General features: G+C 38.9%; 1 pseudogene across 1 annotated transcript; it reads left to right on the top strand.

Moving 5' to 3' along the window:
- Nucleotides 1–6,719: 6,719 nt before the first annotated feature.
- On the top strand, nucleotides 6,720–8,093 carry LOC143636501 (bidirectional sugar transporter N3-like; annotated as a pseudogene). Its single transcript, XR_013154251.1, has 6 exons — nucleotides 6,720–6,797; nucleotides 6,869–6,905; nucleotides 6,986–7,199; nucleotides 7,367–7,525; nucleotides 7,615–7,735; nucleotides 7,842–8,093. The product of XR_013154251.1 is annotated as a bidirectional sugar transporter N3-like (transcript).
- Nucleotides 8,094–14,909: the final 6,816 nt, after the last annotated feature.

The following is a 14,909-nucleotide window of genomic DNA, read 5'->3' on the forward strand; positions in this document are numbered from 1 at the left end:
TCATAAGCTAAACTCAATTTTTAGAAAAATAGCGCAAAACTAGCCAAGCTTGAGCCCGAGTCCTCATAAGTTAGACAAACCGGGTTTTATCATACACTCGGCTCGACTTGTTGCTCCTTTCACATTTGAATGTTGGCGTGTCTTCACGTTGAAGACACCTACCTATATTATATATTATACATGGTGGTGCATCGTAAATTGGATAAGTTTGTTTGGGTTAACATTTGGTACATGAATATTGTACGTGTATGTGTATGTGTGTGCATGTGCAAGAATATAGTGAAGTTGAAGATTATATTCTTACGTAATGCAAGATTACAAGATAAGGAAGGATCCAGCTATATATATATATATATATATATATATATATATATATATATATATATATATATATATATATATATATATATATATATATATATATATATATATATATATATATATATATATATATATATATATACACACGTACGGTGAAGCTTTTATGACAACCAACACCTAAAAGCATCCCATCATTTTTATTTATGGCAAAATCCCACTATGTCCATTTTACTTTGTTAAAGTTACATTTTGTTTATTAGATTAATTAATTCTCAAATGTTTACTAAAAAAATAGCCTATCAGTCTGGATTTTAATCTAAATAGAAAATGCCGGGTCAAATGCAATAGTGCATATATTGAAATGGCTCGGTTTTGAGTAAAGTTATGGCGACACATAGATAAAATAAGTACATCGGGACGTTATGCTCGGAATTTTATAAAATTATATATCTTAAAAGTTATAAAAAACCAAATAGAAGTAAAATTAATTATTAATATAATATTCAAAATAAAGTTTTGAAAAAATCCGGCCTGCTCAGCTGGATTTTTTGGCACTTGCCATTTTCTGGTTGGAATAAAATTCAGTTGGGGTGATGATTTAATCCAGGCAGGTAAACTATTTTTTGATGGACATTCTAGAGAGTTGACCAGCTAAAGCATAAAATATGACTTTAATAAAGTAAAATTGACATTTTAAGAATTTTCCCTTTATTTACTTGTTTGTTTGTTTGTCACAATAACTTAGAAGGAAAAAATTAAAATTTGAGTAGTTTTCTCATAAATTTGAAGCTCAATCCAAAACTCAGTTGGGCTTGTGGATCACTTGTTTCGGTCGTTTCTATCTAATGGGACTATCCTTTTGGGTCTTTTCATGGACCAATTGTCCGTGGTACTAATGATTTTAGTAATTTTAACTATTGAGAATCTAACTATTCATGTGTTCCTCATAAATTTTTTGACATCTTTAGACTACAATTTAACTAATAAAAAATTAACAACTATCTCCAAAATCCAAGATTTATAAGATATTAGAAGCATTAAGCGAATCACAACTCGACGAGCCACGTGATTATTTTGCGTGATTCTCGTCTTTCCCGTTATTTTCTCTTAAAAATTAATTTTGCCACTTGTGTCTTTCTCTTTTTCTCTTTGACTCTCACACTTCAAATCAATTTGTTATTTATATTTATCAAAATACTATATATACAAAGAGGGTATAACAATTAATCACATGGATGGGCTTAAATTTGAGGTGGATAACAAATAACCAGAAGAAAGAAAAGCTCAAAAGTCAAAAAGAGTCAATAGACTCATAGTCATTACTCATTAGCCAAGGAAACAAAATTTCGTGGGCCTTACAATCTATTTATTTTTCTGTTTTGGGTATTTGGGCTGAGCATCAAGGCTTATGGGCTGAAGATTGGGTCGGCAAATAAAAATAAAACACGGCAATTTGATGGCTGAGAAGAAAATTCAAGATTTGGTACGGCTTCATAGAATTAAACGTGGCAACAATTGGAATTTTTTTTTCTTTGAACTTCTTTGGCTTGTAACTTCTTTATTTTATATTTTCTTTGATATTTGTCTTGATTGATTTAGTCATCATGTCAGGCTAAATCAAGTTAAAAAATCGATCAACTTATACTTTTTCTAGTGAAGTTCTTATTTTGAAAACCCTATTCGGAATTTAATTTTTAATGCAAGGAATAAATAATAGTTTGTGTTTATCCATGGACCAAAATCATTATAGAACCATTCAGTTGAATTGAACATTCCGAATGGGGTGTCCGTGTGTGTTTGATTTGAATCGATACTCCTGTCATGCTATGCCCGCACTAAGATTCAAACCGCTTGAGCTTAAACTAGGGGATTCTCCAACTGAATGGTGCTCTTGTTGTTTGTTTATTTCTTGGTTGCAAGTGATACGATTGAATGTAGTCGAATAAACACATTAGAAGTTAAGTTTAAGGGGAGAGGGGCGCCATCAGATACCCACCATAGGGTAGGGTACCCAAATTAGGGTACACTGCCGTCGTTGAAGTTTGCCTTAATTAGGGTACCGAAAATCAGGTTGTAGTACCCGAGCACAAGTAGTCGTTGGAGATGACCGTTAGAAAAACGTGTATCCATAAATATGAAAGTTGTATTACAATGTAGGCCTTTAAGAAGTTTATGGCGAATCTAGATTCCTAATATTTGCATTAGGAACTTTATACAATACAATGTAATTAAAAACAAAATCGTGATTTTTCCTTTTATTTTTATTTTATCTATATAGCTTTACTCCTTGACACACAATTCACTTGATGTTTATAAAAGTAAACCACGGCTGTCACTTGTCATTGAATAATTTGTTTCTATGACAACATGTATGTATGTATGCATGCATGTATGCATACATGCATGTGTGTGTTATGTTTAAGAGGTCCCTGGTTCAATTCAAACATAAGTAAGAATCACTGAGAATGATTTGAGCACCACCGCCACCAAGTTGACGCCGTTAAAAAAAACATACGTGTTTTGTTCCAAAGGGGTCCAATATGGGTTAGCACATCAACTTAGAATTAAATTAGTTATTTGTTGAATGTGAACCTTTCAAATAAAGTTAAACATTTGAACTTGAACTCTTGATCATCGTAAGTTGTAACTGTGACATAATTCATGCTATTTAATGTTATCGTTATTTTATTTATCAGATAAGAACTCAATATCAGCACAAGATCTACTAGAAACATCGAATACTTTTCTTATTCTTAATAATCAAACTTATTAGTTAAGTATAAAATTTAAGTATTATACTAGAATTATCGAATACTAAATATCACATAATTCATGCTATTTAATGTTATTGTTAGTTATTTTATTTATCAGATAAGGATTCAGTATCGATACGAGATGTACTAGAAACCTCGAATACTTTTATTATTTTTAATAACCAAACTTATTATCAAATATAAAATCTAAATATTAAACCCGATAAAGGCTTATTTAAAAATATTTTAAAGCTAATTAGAACACTAAATCAAGCATAGAAGTTAGACTCGTCCTTATAAACATCTTTTTCAATACTAGTCACGACATTAAAATAAACCTCAAAAATTGAACACACCATTGTAATCGGATTAATGCACCATCACATACGAGTGCATAAAAACTCGAATCGTATACCTAATAAATTAAAAAGTAGATAAAATTTCCAACAACATTTGTGCTAATTTATGAAACTGAAAAGCAGTTAATGCTAATAATAAATGTACCAAATTTGTCATTTGTGTGTGTAATTGAACACCACAGAACACTTGGCTCCATTCATTTCATTACCTGGTAGAGGATGAGAAACCTTCCCCTTACCCCTTCTTACAGGGTATATGACAACTTGTTTCTCACATTAATCTATCCATTTATATATATATATGTTGTATTAAAATTAGAATTTTGCAAACTATTAGTTAGGTATATCTAAGATTGCAAACTTAACACTTAATATTTTTTTAAGGGATATTGGCTTTTGATAATCCAAATTATGGTCTTTTAGCCGGCAATAATCCCAAATTAAGAAATTCTCTATGCTAATCCTAACTTTCATCATATTGGCGTCCACATAGTCTTTTTCTAACGGAAACTAACCCAGCTAGTTTTGAGGCAAAATATGTCATTTCTCCAAGTTGATAGGGTAAAACAAAACTTCTGTTTATCATAACACATGCTTATTTTTCTTCTCCAACTAGGGGTGCAAACGAGCAGAGCCAAGCCCGAGCTCGATTAGGCTCGAGCTCGGCTCATTTAACTTGCACAAAGCTTGAGCTCGAGCACGGCTCGCTTCTGTCTCTATTTCTAAAGCTTAAGTTCGGCTCGTGAGTAATTTTTCTAGCTCGAGCTCAGCCCGTTTACTATTTGTTAATCAATTTTTATATATTTATGATTAATTTTATTTAATTTTAATTATGATTTTATATAATAAGTATTATTTATTGATTTTTTCATAACTCTATATATTAGTTAATAATAACTATATAAATTTTCAACCCCCCCCCCTCTCCCTCATAAACAGGTGGTGGCAGTTGCAGTGGCGGCAGTGTTGATGGTGGCGGAGACGGCGTTGCTGTGCTTTTAAGTTTAATACAATTTCATTTGTTTCCCATAACTTGAAGAAATGACATATTTTGCTCTAAAACTAACCGGGTTAGTTTCCGTTAAGAAAAGATTCAATGAAGGCTAACACGGTAAAAGTTGGAATTAACCTAGAGAATTTCTTAAGCTAGGATTAATACTGACCAATAGGCCAAAGTTTGGATTATTAAAATCTAATATCTTTTTCTTTTAAAAAATTGTGTCATTTTTCTTTATAAATGATATAAAATAACTAAAAATAAGAATATTTAAATTTTTATGAGGTCACGTGATGAGCACATTTTCTTTCGAACAAATTTAGGAACTGCAACACATATAGTGGTTATAAAAAATTGTTGGACAAAAAGGAAGAAGAGAAGACTAAGGCGGTGTTTGGTTTAATAATTAGACTAAATGTTTCAGTATAATCAATGCCCTTTGTGTGATTAAAGCCCTTGGCAACAAGTCGAGATTTATATCGTTTAATTGAACCTGTAAGGTGACACTTGATCCCGTAAGCTTAATGATACGGAGTTGATCAAAGAGCTAGCTAACTTATAGTTAGACCTACTAGAGTAGGAAAACATGGAGGAAACTCGGAAAGGGTGATGTAGAGCGCATGGGTGAAGTATAAGAGAGACCCCCCCTGCGATTATTTATGCGTCTAAGTTTTGCCACTGATCGAGCAGAAACACAAATCTAGGCTCCCAAAGCATTTTAGGCAAAAGTTAAAGCACATATCATGTTCTTAACTTCTTCCCCATATTACTTACACTCCACTTTAGAACATGATCATGCGGGAAGCATTTTAGGCAAAAGTTAACACACCAAGAGAACAAAGAATGTTGGCTTTTTTACTTTATACGACAGGTCTAACGTTGAATAACACTTTAAAAAGTTTTCATCAAATCTTCACGGTTGTAATTTTCCGCAAAAGGTACTAGTAGATCATGATGCCAATGAAACACGTTCAAAACTCATCTTTTAAAGCCAACATAAAGGTTAGATTATAGATGAGTGCAAGCCATAGGTGTTGTGAAATATAGGAGACAAGTGTCACGTGAACAAATATATCTGCAACACAACAACACGTTTAATTGATTTATTCTTCACCGAATCATGTTTTCTAATATACAAATAACTACTTTTTCATGAATATATATGTGTATTAACTTAGGCTTTATGGTACTTTTTGTTTTTGTTATCTTGAAATAATAGCATTTTATTATAACTCTTAGCATTTTAATGATATTGTTAAACACAAATAGCTTAAAAACTCTTAGCATAATCTAGGGGTGAGCAATAACCGAAACCGAAATGAACAAAAGACTGAAATAACCGTAAACCGATTAACCGAAAACCGGCTATCACATTTTTTTGCATTTTCATTTCATGTATTTCATGTGTTTATAGTTCCATTTCATGTAATTCTAAGAACAAATTTTAGCCCATGTCCCTTTTGTTTTAGGTATTAACCGAACCGAACTAAAAACCATCAAACTAACCGAATAACCCGAACCTATAACTGAAAACTGATTGGTTAATAAAATCGATTAACATATGACTTTGATTTTTGTTTCGGCTAAGATTAATAACTGAACTGAACAGAACCGAGTCATGCACACCCGTATTACCATCTACATGTATCTATGCACGAATACTAGAAAGAAGGCACCGTGCCAATGCGAGGTTTAATGACACTTGTTTAAAAAGAAGTAACAACTTTTGTTTACCTAATCATGCCTTTAAGAAATTAAAAACTTTGGATTTCTTTCACTCATGCTTTTTAATAATAGAAAACCCTCGTAACAAAAAGATCATACTTCATTCATCGTACCTTTTGTCTTACTATTTTAGGTTACCCGATAAGTCTTTATTAATAACTTTCTACGTGTTAATTGAACACCTTTAGCGACTTATCTTTTGGCATGTTACTAAATTATATTTTGTCCATGTTACTCTTAAGTGTAAAAATGAAATAAAATTTGGTATTCGAAGTTAAAATTTGATAAAGATAGAAACAGAAATGAGGTTAATTTTAAAACATGTGTAGACAAGGTTGTTGGGAGGTGTCTAGTAAGTATTTTGGAAGGTAACATGAAGACGCAAATTAGTTAAGTTAAAACAGTAATTACAAGCTACCAATGAATTAATTTATGGCACGTTACTTTACCTTAACTTGCCCCACAACAACTAGATTATTTATAACACCCCCAAGGACTACATATATATACATATAAATACACCCTTCTCATCTTCTTTAGACTTCACAACAATTCAAGATCACTCCACAAGCTACTCGTTAGGCCGAAAAATGGAACTTTTTAATATTCATCACCCTCTCGTTTTCGTTTTCGGCCTTCTTGGTAAGTATACTTGGTTTCATCATACTAAGTTGTTCAATATATAAGATTCTTACTTTATTGTATTATGGCAGGTAACATTATATCTGCTGGGGTATACTTTGCTCCATTGTAAGTGAAATTAATTATACAACCTGCGACTTTTATAATAAGTGGCTATATGATTATAAGATATATATTTTGAATTTCAGGCCAACATTTATCGAAATATGCAAGCGCAAATCCACAATGGGGTTCCAGTCGTTGCCATATGTCGTGACACTCTTCAGTGCATTGCTATGGTTGTTCTACGCCTTTATCAAAGGCGGTGACACCTTCCTCCTCATCTCCATTAACACCCTTGGTGTCGTTATCGAGTCCATTTACATCACCATCTTTCTTGTTTACGCCACACCTGACACCAAGGTAAGTTTTATAACCAATTAACTTGTAACTTGTTTTTATTAATTCTTTTTTAAAGGAATTTTTTTTTTACTTTCTTGGGACCTTAACCTTTGAGTGTTTAAAAGACTTTATCTCTGCCACCAAACCCAAGTTTTGTATATTAATTTTCATATGTTATGTGTGTGTAGAAGCAAACAATTAAGAGTCTGACCGGTGTGATGGTCCTATGCCTCGTGATTTCTCTTGGGACGTTCTTCTCGTTTCAAGGACCAACACGGGTGTTGGTAGTCGGGTGGATTTGCGTGGGTATATCCGTGTGTGTTTTCGCCGCACCTCTTACTATTGTGGTGAGCTAACCACTATAGCTAATTTCAAATGAATATTAAGTTAATCCTTGTCTATGAATATTATTAGCGACAAATCTGTTAACTTTCAGTTCGAAGTTGTTAGAACCAAAAGCGTCTGAGTTCATGCCACTGTCGTTATCGTGTTTCCTTACACTAAGCCCGACCATGTGGTTTGCTTACGGGATGTCCTTCAAAGATATATGCGTTACGGTAACTAACACATACTTGCTAGCTTTTATTTACGTGTCAACAACTTTCTTCTAACTAAATATATTATATATTGAACGTGCCTAATTTGGTGGATTAATGTTTGTAGGTGCCAAACGTACTAGGATTCTTGTTAGGAATATTCCAAATGGGACTCTATGCATATTACAAAAACCCGGAGAAAAAGCAGACCAATTGCAAGGAACACGTGATGATAAACATAAATATCTTGTCACACTCGGAGGTGCATCCGGTGGATTCAGGGCGAAGCAGCGACGAGGGTGGTGGTGGTGGAGGAGAGATGGCGGCGGCGGCGACAGTGGTGGGGGATGAAGAGAAAACATGTTGTGATGTGAATTAAGATTTAGAATTGTTTGCTTGTTTGTTTGTTTTGTTGTTGATTTTGACGTAGTGTAACTTTAGAAATCAGACCCCCAACTAAAATAAGAAAATTGGAAAATCCATCATATTTTTGTTTGCTTGTTAGTGCCTTTTCAACTAATGTAAGTGTAATAACAAACTTTTAATTCTTTAATGAAGATTTTTATTTTTTTAATTTATATTTTGATATGGGTAGAGATTAAAATAAAACTTATGTTTTTAATAATTAGCTTCATACATCGTTTCGAGATAAATTTTACATCAGTTGACTCGTATCATTCTTTCGATCAAAAGCCTAAACATTGGTTTGAAACTCGGAAAAAATAATAATGGTGTTAAGTGTTTTTTAACGGAGGACCGTTGAGACAAAAATGGTTGAAAGGCTGGACCGTTGGTAGTGATTTTTAAAGATTGAATTATTATCGGCCAATATATAAAGAATGAGATTATTTATTTCCAATTTGACTAAAATATATTAAAATATATTGAGTTGTTACAAGGTAATTATGAAAAGATCAACATATGTGCTAATAACGTTGATTAGAAAGTATCTCAATATATACCAGATAAACCAAGTATTAGTACAACTAATAAAATACTTATAATAAAATACTTATAATACAACTAATAATAATAAGCAATGCTTATATATTACTCAGCTAATTAGTAATAAATATATTTATTCCAGTTGTGTTAAAAATTAGTAACATCTAAGTGATGGTCAAAAGGGAAATTGTGAGATTAGGAAAGACAACACTTATGTATTATGTTTAGTGGCGTCAATTGTTGGCATGACTCAAACCCGACATGAAAAAAAAAAGTTTGGGATTGAGTAACATGACCCGTTTAAGTAATCATAATTAAACTTTTTTTTGTTTTTCTGTTTCCCATTTTCCGAATATAATCTTAAAATTTTCTGTCAAATTTCGTTATTTTAACAAAACCACCACACCAGCTTCCATTTTCAATAAGTTCATTAGTTTCAAATGTTTAAATACCAAAACAGATGTTGAAGTATTAAAAGAAAAATGAAATTAGTGGCTGTGACAATCACTAATTGAACCACCCTAAAATTACTGTAGCTAAGGATTCCATTTATATATAGTATAATAATAATGATTACACGCACTCATGGCTATGTAGCCTACAAAACTTGGCCAGAAAGTAAATATAAATATATTGACTAGGACTCATATACTTATTTTGTTGTTAAGAAAAACTATTAAATTGCAATATCAAATGTTGAAGTAAGTGGAAATGCATGTGGTCTGTGAGCTACATGCTAATCTCAAGTTTTCTTCTCTTTTAGTTATTTGGTGTTATTTTTATTAATTTAGTAAAATAAATATTGTTAGACTTGGTTTCGGCCCAACTGAACTCTATACACATTTACTTTCTGTCAATTATACGGTGTGCTCGGTTTTGATCCATTGCCAGTTTATCAAAAACTTAGGGTGCCACCAATAATGAAATGTATTAATGTTGAGGGAATTATAATTTGAATTTCATTCATTGTATAGTTGGTGTTATAAAAGAAAGAATTGAAATCCTTCATCAAATCATTCCCAATTCCTTTATTAGGAGTTGGAATTCGATTGTAACCGAGTTATGATGACTATATAGCCTGATGAAAGTTATGATTAAGGTTATGAGAGTTAACATAGTGAAGAAACACTAATCGACCCCGGCAGATTACGGATAATCTGGGGGTTAAATAGATGTTTCCCACGAGGGTTAGGTCCGGCAAGATGGTTATTCTTCTGATGACCTGCAAAACAGACACCGTGAGCTCGTCACTGAGAAGGGGGGGGTACCTCCTTATGACCACCCTCCAGCGTGAGAATCAGACTAGATTGCTCTTGAATATAAGTGTATATTAAGAGAAATAGCTAGAGAGAAGATGATGATACAGTTCCAAGGTGTTGGAGTATTTATAGCCGAAGGTAGGTGTCCAAGAAGGTACAGCCGGCTGTATTATATTCCTTTTCTACCAACTGTGGGCTACGCACGTGCCGTGCTGGTAGTTGGTGGGTAGGCAGCGGCTGATAGTGACATGGCCGGCTGTGTACTATTCCTTTTCCACCAACTGCAGGCTATGCATGTGCCACGACAAGGGTTGGTGAGTAGGCAGCGGCGGATAGTGACATTAAGTACTAGCGCGTGCTGCTCGTCGTACTGTTGTCAGTGAGCTGTCGCAGCTTTGGTCAGATCTTTTGTCCATACCTTGGCAGGTATAGTACAAAAGGTCCTCCAGTAGCGTACGGACTGGCTCATTTGGGCGGGAGTATCCCCGGCTTGCTCATTCCCTCTTCAGGTGACATTACTGAATTATTTGAGAGTTAGTGCCTTGTGCGTGTAGCCTTGCTGTGCGGGTAGCCTTCCCTGATGGCTAGTATCCGTAGCTGCGGGAACAAGCGGAGTACGTCACCATTGGGAGGCTTTTCCTGCGGGAACAGCTTGCGTACTGCGCGTAAGGACGTCGCGTCTCTGAGCATGGTTGGTCCTACGGATCCAGTTGGTCTTTGCGCAGACGTCCCTCTTTAAGGTGAGTCTTGCGAGTTCAACTGCGCAGACGTCTCTCTTCGAGGTGAGTCTTGCGGGTCTAACTGCGCAGACGTCCCTGTTCAAGGTGAGTCTTGCGGGTCCAACTGGGCTCTGCTGGGACCTACCTCTTCAAGTCCCCCCAGTCCAATATTCTTCTCATGAATTGTTAATAAGTGAGGTGAACTTTTGGACTTAAGCAAGGGGTTTTGAAAAGGGTTTAGTTTTAAGGTTTTCCATGGGGATTCTTCCCGCGGAAGTCCTAATGTCACGTGCAGAAATTCCCGACTTTTCTGCTTGATCTTTGAGTATGATGCGGGTAGGTCTGCAACCTCCTCGCAAGTCAGAAGCGTTGAGTTCCACTTGTGTAGATTCTCCATGAGGTTTTGGTAGTTTTAAACATAGTGATCAATTATGTTAAACAACCGATTCCATCTTGGAGCTTCAAACAATCTAGTTCTCAACGTTCCCGCTATGCGGGGATGTTATTTCCGTTTCCTCAAGCATGGCCCAGAAGATCCTTCTTGGTTTCAATTCCCTGCGGAGTGCTAAGTATGTGAAGGGTTTTGCCTTGACACTGTACCCGCACTCGTCTTATAGTTACTTTACTTCCAAGGTATTCCTGGCGTCAATTCCCTGCAGGTGCTAAGTATGTGAAGGGTTTTGCCTTAACACCGTACCCGCACCCGTCTTATAGTTACTTGGTTGCCGAGGTATTCTTGGCTTCAATTCCCTGTAGGTGCTAAGTATATGAAGGGTTTTGCCTTGACACTGTACCCGCACCTGTCTTATAGTTACTTGGTTGCCAAGGTAAGGGGGTAAAGTCCCGCTTACTTTTGAATCTTTTTGAAATTCGAAGAGTTGGTGAAAGGATAAGAACAGTCCAACTGTTGAAGGGACGTCAGCGTGGTCTGACGGTTTCTTCTGACAGTTTCAGGACGTGCATGAAGTTATGGCGACGTGACAGTATATGGTCATTCCAGGCGCTTTTTCAGGCGCGTGGGCGCGAGTTTTCGGGCGCGTGGCCGCGAAGTTTACGGCGCGCGTCCTGTCGACAGTTGTTGCCAGCTTGCATATTCCACGTGTCATAGTTTCATTGCACCTGCGCTTTTCCGTCTCTCCCGCATTAAATTCATCGCATTCATTGCGATGAGTATATAAAGGGAGGAGATGATGCATCTCAACTCACAGTTTCACTTCTTCTTCTAAGCGATTTCCGGAGAATACTCTAACTTTTGTCGAGCATTCTCCTGAAATCGTTCTTCTTTCCATCTTCCAAAACATGTCTTCCATTCGTGATCCTGAGGCTATTGCCGAGGAGTCCGAAGTATACACCGAGAATCCGATGTCCGCGTCTGATAAGGATGATAAGAGTACTGCTGGCGAGTGCCAGTGTGCTCTTTCCGTCGACCTGTACCAGTACATCGTCAAGAAGTTCATGCTCGAGCCTTTCGAACCTGAGTTTCCTGAGTCTCACCAGACGGTGTATGATGCCCCCAAGGGCAAGATAGGGGTGTATGCTGCATTCTTCGTCAATGGGAATCTGAGGTTCCCATTGACGAAGTTTGTGTACCGTGTTTTGGAGAGACACGGTGTACACCTAACGGAGGTGCACCCGATGGCGATCGCAAAGGTTCGCCATTTTGAATGGGTGTGCCATATTCTGGGCGTTGAGCCCCGCGTCGACCGCCTGATGACCTTCTACTCTTGGAGGTGCATCCAGGGCTGGTATACCTTGGTCAATCGGATCAAGGGTTTGAAGATCTGCGCTACCGAGCGCAGTCTTCGTTCTTGGAAGCGGGAGTTTTTCTATGTCTCCGCTCGCGTCGTCCCCATTGCGATGACGTTCAAGAACGGGAGGGCGCTCCCTAGCCTTCACGCCTCCAATTACCAAGAGGCGGAATGGTTCGCCAAGATCTCCCAGATCCAGACTCCGGTTTTACCGCTTTGCGGAGTCTGGGATGGTGATGCTTGGGATGAGCCGGGTATGGAAGGATGCTGTGGCAGAGGCGCCACAGATTCCCATCGTCCTCGAATACGGTTTGAACTCTATCCCTTACGGTATGCTTCATATCTTTTTGCTGATTTAGGGTTTTTCTTCTAACTGCTTTTCTGTTTATTTTCAGAGGGGAACAATTTGCAGTCGCTTCTGCAACCGCGTGAGAGCGGTGGTCCCGCTCGGCTGGGTACTCGTGCTCTCGACGAGAACGAGTTGCCCATCTTGGAGCAAACGGCGGATCGGTTTGTGGAGGTCTACCCGCCGGGCCACGAGATTCTGAGCGCCAGGCGGCCAGGTAAGGGACTCTTTAACCCTCGCCCTATCAATGCTCAAACCTCTGCTGGAATTCCTCTAATTTTGTCATCTTCTGATTAGGAATCCACAGATGGTCCTTTCTTCGTGAGGAAGAAGAAAGCTGCCGACGTGAAGGGCAAGGCGAAGGTTGCCTCCACTGCCGATCAGGGGAACCGGTCTGAGTCGGAAACCGAAAGTGAGGAGGCGGCGGGGAACCATGGTGGTGGTGAGACAACTGTCTCGGAGGTTGAAACAGCTGTCACCTTCGATCCGCCCAGTACGACGACGGTGACCGGCGTGAAGAGGCCGGCTCCATCGGGTTCGTCCCCGCCTGTCAGAACCTTCAAGCTCAAGAAAACTCGTAAGTGTAAATTAATCTTACCCGCAATTCTTTCCGCCATTGTTTTTAATATCTTGTCTTCATGCAGGCGTGGATGCTACCGCATTCCAGAGTGGAGCGGGGAGGAGCGTCTCTCGACCCATGACGGTAGGTTTGGTCAACCTACCCGAGGCGATGACCCAGGCGGCCGCGCTTGTTTCAAGTGTTGGTTCAGTTGCTCACCCGGTTGAGGCAACTGTTCCAGTTGTGACGTCATCTCCGCCGGCTGTCAGTGCCATCTTCACTGAGCCGGCGGTGATTTTTTCTGCGGGCTCCTCCGCAGCGGCGGCTACGGTTGTGAGTTCACCTCCCGTGAGTTCACCTCCGATGGTCTCTACCGCGGCGGCTTCAACCGTGCCTCCGGCACCGGTGATTACCTTGTCTCCGGCCGGTTCAGCAGGTATGTTTGGAGCTTCTAGCCAATCTCTGCCTCCTTCCCATCTGCCTGACCTCTTGGATGGATATCCCTTAGGTTCGGGTGATGGGTTCGGCGGCTACCGGCCTGTTGTCGACCCTACAGGTGCGTAGGGTTATTTTGGTCTTTTTTTTTTTTTATATCATCTTTTCCTAACTGTTTTTTGTTTTTACAGTGTCGGATTCCAATGAGGTGTATGTTCCACGGTGGAACATCCGCCGGGGAACAACCCTTCGGACGGCTATGGACTGCGTCAAGTGGGCGCGTCACGCGGCCCCAAGTGGCGCGTTGAGGGAAGCCATGTCCAGCTACCAGGAGGGTAGGCTGACAAATGAGCTTCGGATTCTCCTTGCCCGGATGCAGCCGCGCGTCGAGTTGCTTTGTCGTGAAAACGACAAGTTAAAGGCGACGCGTATCCAAGAAGTGGCTCAGGCGCGGGCCATCCGGGAGGAGAACAGGAGAGTTTCCGCTGTTGCTGCGGAGAAGGAAAAGGCCTTCAAGGCCCTCGAGGTTGAAGTTTAGGCCCGTCTCGAGGCTCGTTCCAAGGCTACTCAAGCTGTTAACGAACAGCTTAGGTTGGCTAAGGAAACTGCGCGGAACGCGACCGAGAGGGCCACCAAAGCTGAAGCTGTTGCTGAGCCTCTGCGCGCTGAGAATGAGGAGCTTAAAGCCAAACTAGAGAGGCTCCAGCAGGCTCATGATGCCTTGGCCATGGAAGACGCCAAGAAGCTCCAAGAGATCTTGGATCAAAGGGGTATGCTTGACCACACTGAGCGTAAGCTAAAGGGCGTTGAAGAGGCTGCTGCTAAGGAAGTGTTGCTTGCCAACCTTAACAAAAATGAAGCCGAACGCGCCCGTAACCAAGCTCAAGCTGCCCTCGAGGAGGCTCTGAACACCAAGGAATGGCTTCTACGAGAAGCGTTGTCGCAGGTATGCGTAGCTTCATAATATCTTTACGCTTTTCTTTGTACTTAGAAAAGGTTTTGATACTTTGTATTTTTCCTTGTTGTAGGTTGTGCATCGGATCTTCTCGAACACATCTTATGACGATGCCATGAGCGCAGCCCTCAACGCTTCCCATGAGGATGGGGAAAAGGCTGGTTTCTTGCTTGGTCTGGGGTTTGTTGAGAAGGGCATCCCGCCTTCCAACTTCCCTCTTTATGACGTG

This window comes from Bidens hawaiensis, unplaced genomic scaffold (genome assembly GCF_021521415.1).
Source record: "Bidens hawaiensis isolate Kalapana, Puna unplaced genomic scaffold, B.hawaiensis_p1.1 tig00007984_1, whole genome shotgun sequence".
Taxonomy (NCBI): Eukaryota; Viridiplantae; Streptophyta; class Magnoliopsida; order Asterales; family Asteraceae; genus Bidens; species Bidens hawaiensis.